Source organism: Pleurodeles waltl, chromosome 3_1 (assembly GCF_031143425.1).
Source record: "Pleurodeles waltl isolate 20211129_DDA chromosome 3_1, aPleWal1.hap1.20221129, whole genome shotgun sequence".
Lineage (NCBI taxonomy): Eukaryota > Metazoa > Chordata > Amphibia > Caudata > Salamandridae > Pleurodeles > Pleurodeles waltl.
In genome coordinates this window covers 195,533,085-195,542,617 of record NC_090440.1, presented here as the reverse complement: position 1 = coordinate 195,542,617, position 9,533 = coordinate 195,533,085, and the positions used below count along the sequence as shown (strand labels likewise).

General features: G+C 50.1%; 1 protein-coding gene across 1 annotated transcript in view; it reads left to right on the top strand.

Annotated features, from left to right (window-relative positions):
- Window positions 1-269: 269 nt before the first annotated feature.
- The window catches only part of SNUPN (snurportin 1), a 124,211-nt gene continuing 114,947 nt past the window's right edge, over window positions 270-9,533 (top strand). Inside the window, exon 1 of the mRNA XM_069222173.1 lies at window positions 270-380. The gene's annotated coding sequence lies outside the window, so the exon portion shown is untranslated. The remainder of the gene's footprint in view (window positions 381-9,533) is intronic.

The following is a 9,533-nucleotide window of genomic DNA, read 5'->3' as shown; positions in this document are numbered from 1 at the left end:
AAGTCGACAGGTCAGGCTCCAATGCCATACCCTCTCTCTCCCTTAGCGCCCGGGGGAAATTGGAAGGGCTGGCTCAGCATTACTCTCCTTTTTCATCGGCATCGGAATGTCTCTCCTTTCAGTGTCCTCCTCGTAGCTCAGAAAAATCCTCCAAGTTAATTTCCTTCGGCTGCTGGGTCACCTTTCTGTCCAATTTTACCTCTCTCCCGCGCTTTTGATTCAACATCAACGTCCATGTTGAATGTTTGTGGCCCCTTCTTCCGTTTCCTCCCGTTGCGTCCTTCTGTAGTCCTTTGTTTGTTTCTTGCTTTTCTGACGTTGTCCTCTTTCTGTTTCGAGCTCCAAGCGGTGAGAAGCTTCCGACGTGAGACCGGTTTCGGGTAAGTGACTTTTTAGTATTTCTTCTTTCTGTCCGCTCTCTCTTACAGCAGTCCTTTTGATAATTTTAAAACACTACGTACATTTACAGTCTGAAGCTGTCGACACTCAACAAGCACCGTGGGTAGTTGTCTTCGAGAAATCAAATGGTGGATGTAAGATAGACGCCTCCAATTACGTTTTGGCAACACGGATTTACTCTACCTAGGGAACAACAGGACTTCTATCCCTGCTTTATTCCCTCTGATCTTTTTTTAATTCCTGTACAACCGAATGCCCAACTTGAGCATCATTGTTGATTCTGCCTCATGTTGCTCCTTCAGGTGGAGGCAGTACGCCTGTCTTTTTTCAATACTTATTAAAAACCTACTTTCCATCTCATTCCAGCTAATATGCGCCAGCTGTTAGTGGGGACATAGGCCACTCTATATGTAGGGCAATCAATTGAGTGTTACAGAAACTCCCAAGTGCTCACAACTATAAGTTTGTTGCTCAACCAAAAAAATTAACCGCATATATAGCTGCTAGAGTGAAACTGTAGATATTGTGCCTCTTACATAAAACCCTTTGATACATAAAGCCTTTTGATACAACTTAAGTAAGACGTCCAGCGAAATAGTAGTTACAAGAGGTTTCAGTTCACCAAATATATTCCAACAAAGAAAGGAGCAACAAGGATATAATGCTCAACGTATATATGGTGTCCTTCGTCTTCTCTGGCTAGTCTTCCATCTGCCACCCACACCATATCCAGTCCAGCATTCTTATCATTCCATATTTCACGCTCCATCATTTCTCACACATCTCAAAGGGAAACCTGCACACCTTCCTCCCCAACAACCTGACCTAAAAAAAGAAAGTCCTAGTGACACACTTAAGATAAAATATATTCCCTATTCTTTGCGGGCAATGCCTTGCATTTCGTATTCCGTCTCATCACTACCCCTTCGGAGGTACGGATCAAAAGATCAGTCACCTCACTTGTAGCAACCCTTCTTGGCATTGTACCCCCCATCATTAGCACGCGTTACTTCGTTGACCGCAAATAAACCTGAATTCAGTTACTGGTTTCAACCGGGATCCTCCGAGCCAGGAAATGGATTCCCTGCTGCTCCCCCGCCTCTCAAAGAGTGCAGACCCTATACATGTAACACACTGAAAACTGACACTCTTCAAGTTCCACAAAGTTTCCCCCTTTCACTCTCACACCACAGTTCAATGTTTCTGTTTCTTGACGGGGTCCATACTACTTTGAGCCTGAACTTCCACACTCTGCAGGTAACTTTACAATAACAAGCTAGACTACGCTAGAGAAAAATCTTCCCCTTTTCCTCACAATAAATACATTGTTCTCTGTTTATACTCATCCAATTGGTGACTTACCTCTTTATATATTGATTCGATTGGTATCCCTAAACCACCAGAGCTCCCACTCATCTCTTTCATCCACGAAGGGGGCAAATGTGAACCAGGTTCCACCCCATAAGTAGCTCATATGGGGAAAAACCTGTCTCTATATTAGTTGCAGTAGTGCAAGAGAGTATGGTTGCGTGCAGAGCCCTCCTCAAATTAAGTTCCCTGCTAACTGCTCAGGGGTGTGGAATTTATTAAAATATCTACTTGTCCAGTGGACAGGTTGCTTCTCAAATCTACTTGTCCTGTAAAAAGATCTACTTGTCCCTTTGGTGCCATGTAGTGTGGCGACAAATTATGGCAGCAATCTCATTATGTAAGTGCTCTGAAAATAGCCTCTCTGATTATGTCAGGGCTACTACCATAGTAGGGCTTAAATACTTGCAGTTTCAATCCCTACTGTAACAATTTCCTTATTTTGCCACCTTTCTGCAGATCTGCATACTGGGGCTGGAGGAAGCAGTAAGCAATAGTTCTAGGGCTGGAATGCCTTTGAGTCTGCAAACCTACTAACCTGCATGTTTTAAAGATTTTTACCAGCTTCTCTCTAATATTTTCCCATAATCAATCAATCAATCAATCAATGACACTTATAAAGCGCGCTACATACCCGTAGGGTCTCAAGGCGCTGGGGGGGGGGGGGGTGCCGCTACTGCTCGAATAGCCAGGTCTTCAGCTTCTTCCTGAAGGAGAGGTGGTCTTGGGTCAGGCGCAGGTCGGTCGGGAGGGAGTTCCAGTTCTTGGCGGCCAGGTAGGAGAAGGACCTTCCTCCTGTAGTCGCTCTTCGGATGCGGGGGACGGCGGCGAGGGCGTGGTTGGCTGATCGGAGGTGGCGCGTGGGAGCGTAGAAGTTGACTCGGCTGTTGAGGTAGCTCGGGCCTTGGTCGTGTAGGGCTTTGTGTGCGTGGGTGAGGAGGCGGAAGGTGATTCTCTTGTTGACGGGGAGCCAGTGCAGGTCTCTCAGATGTCCGGAGATGTGGCTGGATCGTGGGATGTCGAGGATGAGTCTGGCTGAGGCGTTCTGGATCCGCTGGAGTCTCTTCTGGAGCTTGGCGGTGGTACCGGCGTAGAGGGCGTTACCGTAGTCCAGTCGGCTGGTGACGAGGGCCTGGGTGACGGTCCTCCTGGTCTCGGTGGGGATCCACCAGAAGATCTTCCGAAGTGTGCGTAGGATGTTGAAGCACGCCGAGGAGACGTTGTTGACCTGCCTGGTCATGGAGAGGGAGGAGTCCAGGATGAAGCCCAGGTTGCGTGCATGGTCTGTCGGTTTGGGTGCGGTGCCCAGGGCGGGAGGCCACCAGGAGTCGTCCCAGGCGGAGGGTGAAGAGCCCAGGATGAGAACCTCCGTCTTGTCCGAGTTCAGTTTCAGGCGGCTGGTCGTCATCCACTCGGCTACCTCTTTCATCCCTTCGTGCAGGTTGGCTCTGGCGGCGGCGGGGTCGTTGGTCAGGGAGAGGATCAGCTGGGTGTCGTCGGCGTAGGAGATTATGCTGAGGTTGTGTTTGCGTACGATGGCCGCGAGGGGGCTCATGTAGACGTTGAAGAGGGTGGGGCTCAGAGATGATCCTTGTGGGACGCCGCAGATGACTTCGGAGGCCTCTGACTTGTACGGTGGTAGGCGGACTCTCTGTGTTCTTCCGTCGAGGAAGGAGATGATCCATTCCAGCGCCTTGTCCTTGATTCCGATGTTGCTGAGGCGCCGTACTAGGGTGCGGTGGCAGACCGTGTCGAATGCCGCGGAGAGGTCTAGGAGGATGAGGGCCGCTGTTTCTCCATTGTCCATCAGGGCTCGGATGTCATCGGTGGCGGCGATGAGGGCGGTCTCGGTGCTGTGGTTGGCTCGGAAGCCGGACTGTGAGGGGTCGAGGGATCCGTTCGTCTCGAGGAAGGTGGCCATCTGCTTGTTGACGGTCTTCTCGATGACTTTGGCTGGAAACGGGAGAAGCGAGATGGGGCGGTGATTCTTGAGGTCGGTGGGGTCCGCTGTTGGTTTCTTGAGTAGAGCGCTGAGTTCGGCGTGTTTCCAGCTCTCGGGGAAGATGGTGGTGTCGAAGGATGTGTTGATGATGTCTCGCAGGTGGGGTGCGATGACAGCGTCGGCCTTGTTGAAGACGTGGTGAGGGCAGGGGTCGGTCGGTGATCCGGAGTGGATGGAGTTCATCGTGCGGATGGTGTCTTCGGTGCTGATCGGGGTCCAGGCGTGGAGGGTGGTGGTGGGGGGTGGATGTTCGGTCATGGTGTGCGTTGGTTGGTTGTTGAAGCTGTTGTGTATGTCCGCGATCTTGTTGTGGAAGTATGAAGCGAGGGAGTTGCAGAGGTCTTGTGATGGGGTGATTTCGTTGTTTCCTGCGCTGGGGTTGGAGAGCTCATTCACGATGTTGAAGAGTTCCTTGCTGTTGTGTGCGTTGTTGTCCAACCGGTCCTTGAATGCTGTTTTCTTGGCGGCGCGGATCAGCTGGTGGTGTTTCCGGGTGGCAAGTTTGTAGGAGGTCCTGTTGTCCGGTGTTGGTTCCCTTTTCCAGACTTTCTCGAGGGCTCGGAGGTTCTTCTTGGAGCACTTGAGTTCGTCGGTGAACCATGGGGTCTTCTTGCTGCCGGGTCTGCTAGGCGGGGTCCTCAGCGGGGCGAGCTCGTCCGCGCAGTTGCTGATCCACTTCGTGAGGTTGTCGGCGGCCTGGCTGGGGTTCGCTGAGCTGGCAGGAGGGTGCTGGCTCAGGGAGGTGGCGAGCTGGTCTGCTGTGATCTTGTTCCAGCTTCTGTGGGCGGCTTGTTGCTGGTGTTGGTGGGTCGTCGTTCTCTTGAAGGTGAAGTGGACGCAGCTGTGGTCCGTCCATTGAAGCTCTGTGGCGTGGCTGAAGAGGATGTCTGTGCTGGATGAGAAGACGGCGTCGAGTGTGTGTCCGGCGAGGTGGGTGGGGGTGGACACCAGTTGCTTGAGTCCCAGGTTGGCGAGGTTGTCGAGCAGGGTGCTGGTGTTGTGGTCGTTGTTGTTCTCCAGATGGTAGTTGAGGTCTCCCAGGAGGATGTAGTCAGCGGAGGGGAGGGCATGCGGGCTGACGAAGTCGGCGATGTCCTCGCTGAATTGCGTGCGTGGACCAGGGGGTCGGTAGATCAGGGTGCCTCTGAGGGTGGTGTTCGGGTTGGTGTGGATCTGGAAGTGCAGGTGTTCGGCGCTGGTCAGGGTGATGTCGGTGCTGGTCGTGATCCGGATGGTGTTTCTGTGGATGATGGCGTTGCCTCCTCCCATCTGGTTGGCGTTTCGGTCCCTCCGGACGATCTTGTAGCCCTCTGGGATAGCGATGGCGATGTCGGGAGCTGAAGAGGCGTTCATCCAGGTCTCCGTGAGGAAGGCAACGTCCGGGGCGGTGGCGTCTAGGAGGTTCCAGAGTTCGATGGCGTGTCTGTGGACGGAGCGGGTGTTGAGCAGGATGCACTTGAGGTGGGTGCTGCTGGTGTTCGACTTGGCGGGTGCTGGTGTGCGTCTGGTCTGGGTGCGGGAGAACTTGCAGGCGTGGCAGCTGAAGGGTCCGTGGGTGCGTCGTGGTGTGGCTTGGTGGCAGTCTGGGAGTCGGCCGGTGTTGAGAGCGATGAGGGTGGCGGCGGAGTACGTCAGGCGGGTCGGTCTGGATCTTCTTTGGCCAGGGGTCCTGGCGCTGGACGCGATCCGGTCGCGGACGGGCGCAGACGGGCTTACCTTTGGCGCGCCTTCGGCGCACCATCGGCGCGCCCGCTGCGCGTGACCGCTGCGCGTTCGCACGGTCGCCATATAAGGCGAAGTGCGCGGGTGGGCGGGGCAGCTGGGAGGCGGGAGCGGGGAGGGAACAGAAAGGAAAAAGGGGCGTGGTCAGCGGTGGTGGCGGGGAGCGGGAGGGAGGTGGGCAGACAGGCAGGAGAACGCAAAGGGCTGAAACTGACTAGAAAAAATACAGGCACAAAAGTCAGACAAACGCTGGTAACACGGGAGGAAAATGAAGAAACTGATTAGAAAAAAAAAAATACAGGCACAAAAGTCAGGCAAAAGCTGCTAACACGGGAGGAAAATGCAGTTCAAACAAGCACAAATGCTAGACAAAACAAGCAAAACCGACGCCAGCGGCGTCAGCCGGCAGCGAGGCAGGCAGCGAGGCAGGGGCAAGGCGAGGGGGCACACACAGCAGCTGGTGGCCGTGCGGTGCGGGGGTGTCCCACAAGTGGGTCACACTCACCTGCGTTGCACGGTCGCCATATAAGGCCAAGTGCGCGGGTGGGCGGGGCAGCTGGGAGGCGGGAGCGGGGAGGGAACAGAAAGGAAAAAGGGGCGTGGTCAGCGGTGGTGGCGGGAAGCGGGGAGCGGGGAGGGAGGTGGGCAGACAGGCAGGAGAACGCAAAAGGCTGAAACTGACTAGAAAAAATACAGGCACAAAAGTCAGACAAACGCTGGTAACACGGGAGGAAAATGAAGAAACTGATTAGAGAAAAAAAAAATACAGGCACAAAAGTCAGGCAAAAGCTGCTAACACGGGAGGAAAATGCAGTTCAAACAAGCACAAATGCTAGACAAAACAAGCAAAACCGACGCCAGCGGCGTCAGCCGGCAGTGAGGCAGGCAGCGAGGCAGGGGCAAGGCGAGGGGGCACACACAGCAGCTGGTGGCCGTGCGGCGCGGGGGTGTCCCACAAGTGGGTAAGAAAGGTTGGACATTTACTCCTGACAATGGCAGAATTAGAACTTGTTCCAGGGTTGGGAAGAAAGTGGCTGGAGGGAAAATGAACTTGCAAATGCTCAATAGATTTTTACATGAGCAAATCTACACATCGTATTTACCCATGCTAAAATACAATTCACAAATATTTTATAGGGTACAACATATACCATGGGTGCACTTTTGTGACTTTCTTTAAGAATTTGGGGCCACATGTAGGTAGGTTCAGATTTGCGGCCTACAAATTGCGAGTCGCAAATCCGAATGTAGGATGGTGTCCCTGACACCATCTGTGATTCGCAAGGGCTTCGCAAATGCCCACCTCATGAATAATCATGAGGTGGGTCGCAATTTGCGACCCCCTCGCGAATGGCGGCCCTCACAGGGATGGTGGCCTGCTGGAGACAGCAGACCACCATGTCTGTGACTGCTTTTCAATAAAGCAGTTATTTTTTTTGTAATGCAGCCCGTTTTCCTTAAAGGAAAATGAGATGCATAACAAAAATGAAAAATGAAACGTTTTCGTTTCATTTTTTCAGAGCAGGCAGTGGTCCACAGGACCACTGCCTGCTCTGAAAAAATGTTTACAGTGACATTCACAATGGGGAAGGGGTCCCATGGGGATCCCTTCCCTTTTGCGAAAGTGTTAGCACCCATTTGAAATGGGTGCAAACTGCGATTGGTTTGCGCCCGCGTTCGCGGTCACAAAACAATCCTACATTGCACTGCGAGTCGCAATTAGGAAGGGAACACCCCTTACTAATTGCGAGTCGCAAACCCGTTTTGCGATTCTGTAACCAGGTTACTGAATCGCAAAACTGGGTTTGTGCATCGCAGTGTGCTTTTTGCATGTCGCAAACAGCGAAAGTCGCTGTTTGCGACATGCAAAAAGCTACCTACATGTGGGTCTTGGTCCCTAATTAGGTCTGGTGTTAACAAAGACATTTTGTTTTTATTAAACTTCTATTTCTCTCTCTTTCGGCCGGCTTTACTGTGAGCGATCGCATTCTGCTCTTCCACAAGGAGCATATTGGCACACAAAGTAGTTTTGTTCAGTGTCAGGAGCTACAGTGGCAATCAGTGACGTAACGAAACTGGAGGGTGCCCCTTTGTAAAGAACATGGAGGAGCCCCCTCTCCAGACTCACTCAGGGCAGGTGCTGTGCTGAAGGGGCCCCCTGGAGGGCGGCTGCGGGGCCTTTGTTATGCCACTGGTGTGCTTTTAGAGAGTTCAAAAACTTTTTTGGGGGGGTTTGCCAGTGTTTGTTGCAATGTTGAGGGCCTGGTAGCTCCCACAACAATAAAGTGTTACAAAAGCCATGTCAAAACAAGACACGCATTGATGAAACTAAAAGACTTATAAAAATATGTCAGATCAGTTGCCTTTGTCAGTGTTTGTTTATTTTCATGCTTCCCATAATCGTGTTGAAAATGGTTACACTGATTTTCCATTAGAAATATTTTTGGGAAATACTAGCATGCATCAACACATTTTACTAAATGACACTTCATTTGCATATAATCAGAGAGCATTCTGGGAGCATTAAACTTAGCCTCATAGCCTAAACTTTTCAAACATGTGTATACACGTTTTTTTTTTTTTTGTACTGGAACCAACGTCAGTAGTGAAGTGTGACCTTAAAACATTTATTTACAGCACTCACCCTAATAATGAAGACTTTCAAATAATGAACCATAAATACAAGTTCGAACAGCATTAACTTTTGGAAACACATTAACTCAACTGCAGAGAGTTCCACTCTCTGTAATCAGGCAGCCAAAGGGTTTGTGCTGCAGGGGGTTGGGCCTACTTGTCCCAAGGACAAAGTAAACATAAAAACTTGTAGCCCTTGACCCCAAACAAGATGTCCCGGGAAATTGTCAATTGAGGACTGTCATCCAAACCCAAGGATCCTCGGAGACCTTCCCTCCATAAAACATCCTCCAAGAAATTGATCATCTTTGGTCATGCTTTCAACAACTTTCACTTCCAGCAACTTAGTGTAATTGTGCACTAAAGCATACATTTCACTCCTGGTGGGCACTCCTGAAAGGCCCTAACACATCCATACCTAGTTTTCTCCCATGACCATCAGTAAGTGCAAAGAGAACATGTTTGGTTCCACAATGTTTGGAAAGTTGTCACTCCCGCTCAGGGCTGTGGAATTTAATAAAACATCTACTTGTCTCTTTGTTGCCTTGTAGTGCAGCGACAAATTATGGCAGCAATCTCATTATGTAAGAGCTCTGATAATAACTTCTCTGATTCTGCAATGGTTAATGCTATAGTAGGGCTCGAATACTAGCAATTTAAAGCCCTACGATAACAATTCCTTATACTACTATCTTTCCGCAGATCTATATACTGGGGCTGGACAAAGCAGTAAGCAATAGTTACAGGGCTGGAAAGCCTTTGTGTCTGTGCACATCTACTAACTTGCATGCTTGAAGGATTTTTACCAGTTCTTCTCTAAACTTTTCCCAGACAGAGAAAAGTTGGAAATTTACTCCTGACAAGGGCAGAAGTAGAAGTTCTTCCAGGGTTGGGAAAAAAGTGATTGGAGGGAAAGTGAACTTGTAAACGTGCAATAGATTTTCACATGAGCAAATTTACACATGCATATTTGCTCGTTCTAAAATAAAGTTCACCAATATCAATATTTTCCAAAAGTAAGATTTCTTGGTCTACGTCTTTAAATTTTTGTTCATTCATGGATACCACTAATTCAAAGACATTTACCATGGGTGCCTTTTTGTGACCTTAGGAATTGGGCCCCTAATGAGGTCTGCCGTTAACCAAGACATTTTGTTTTTATTACAATTCTATTTGTCTCTCTATCGGCTGGCTTTACTGTGAGTGATAACGTTCTGCTCTTTCTCAAGCAGCATATTAGCACACCAAGCAGTTTTGTTCAGTGCCGCTAACTACTATGACAATTTGTGCTTTTTGAGACCCCAAAACCTTTTTTTTTTGTTTTTTGCTTTCTGACAGTGTTTTACGGTGTTGAGGGAGTGGTACCTCCTACAACAATAAAGTGTTACAAAAGCCATGTCAAAACAAG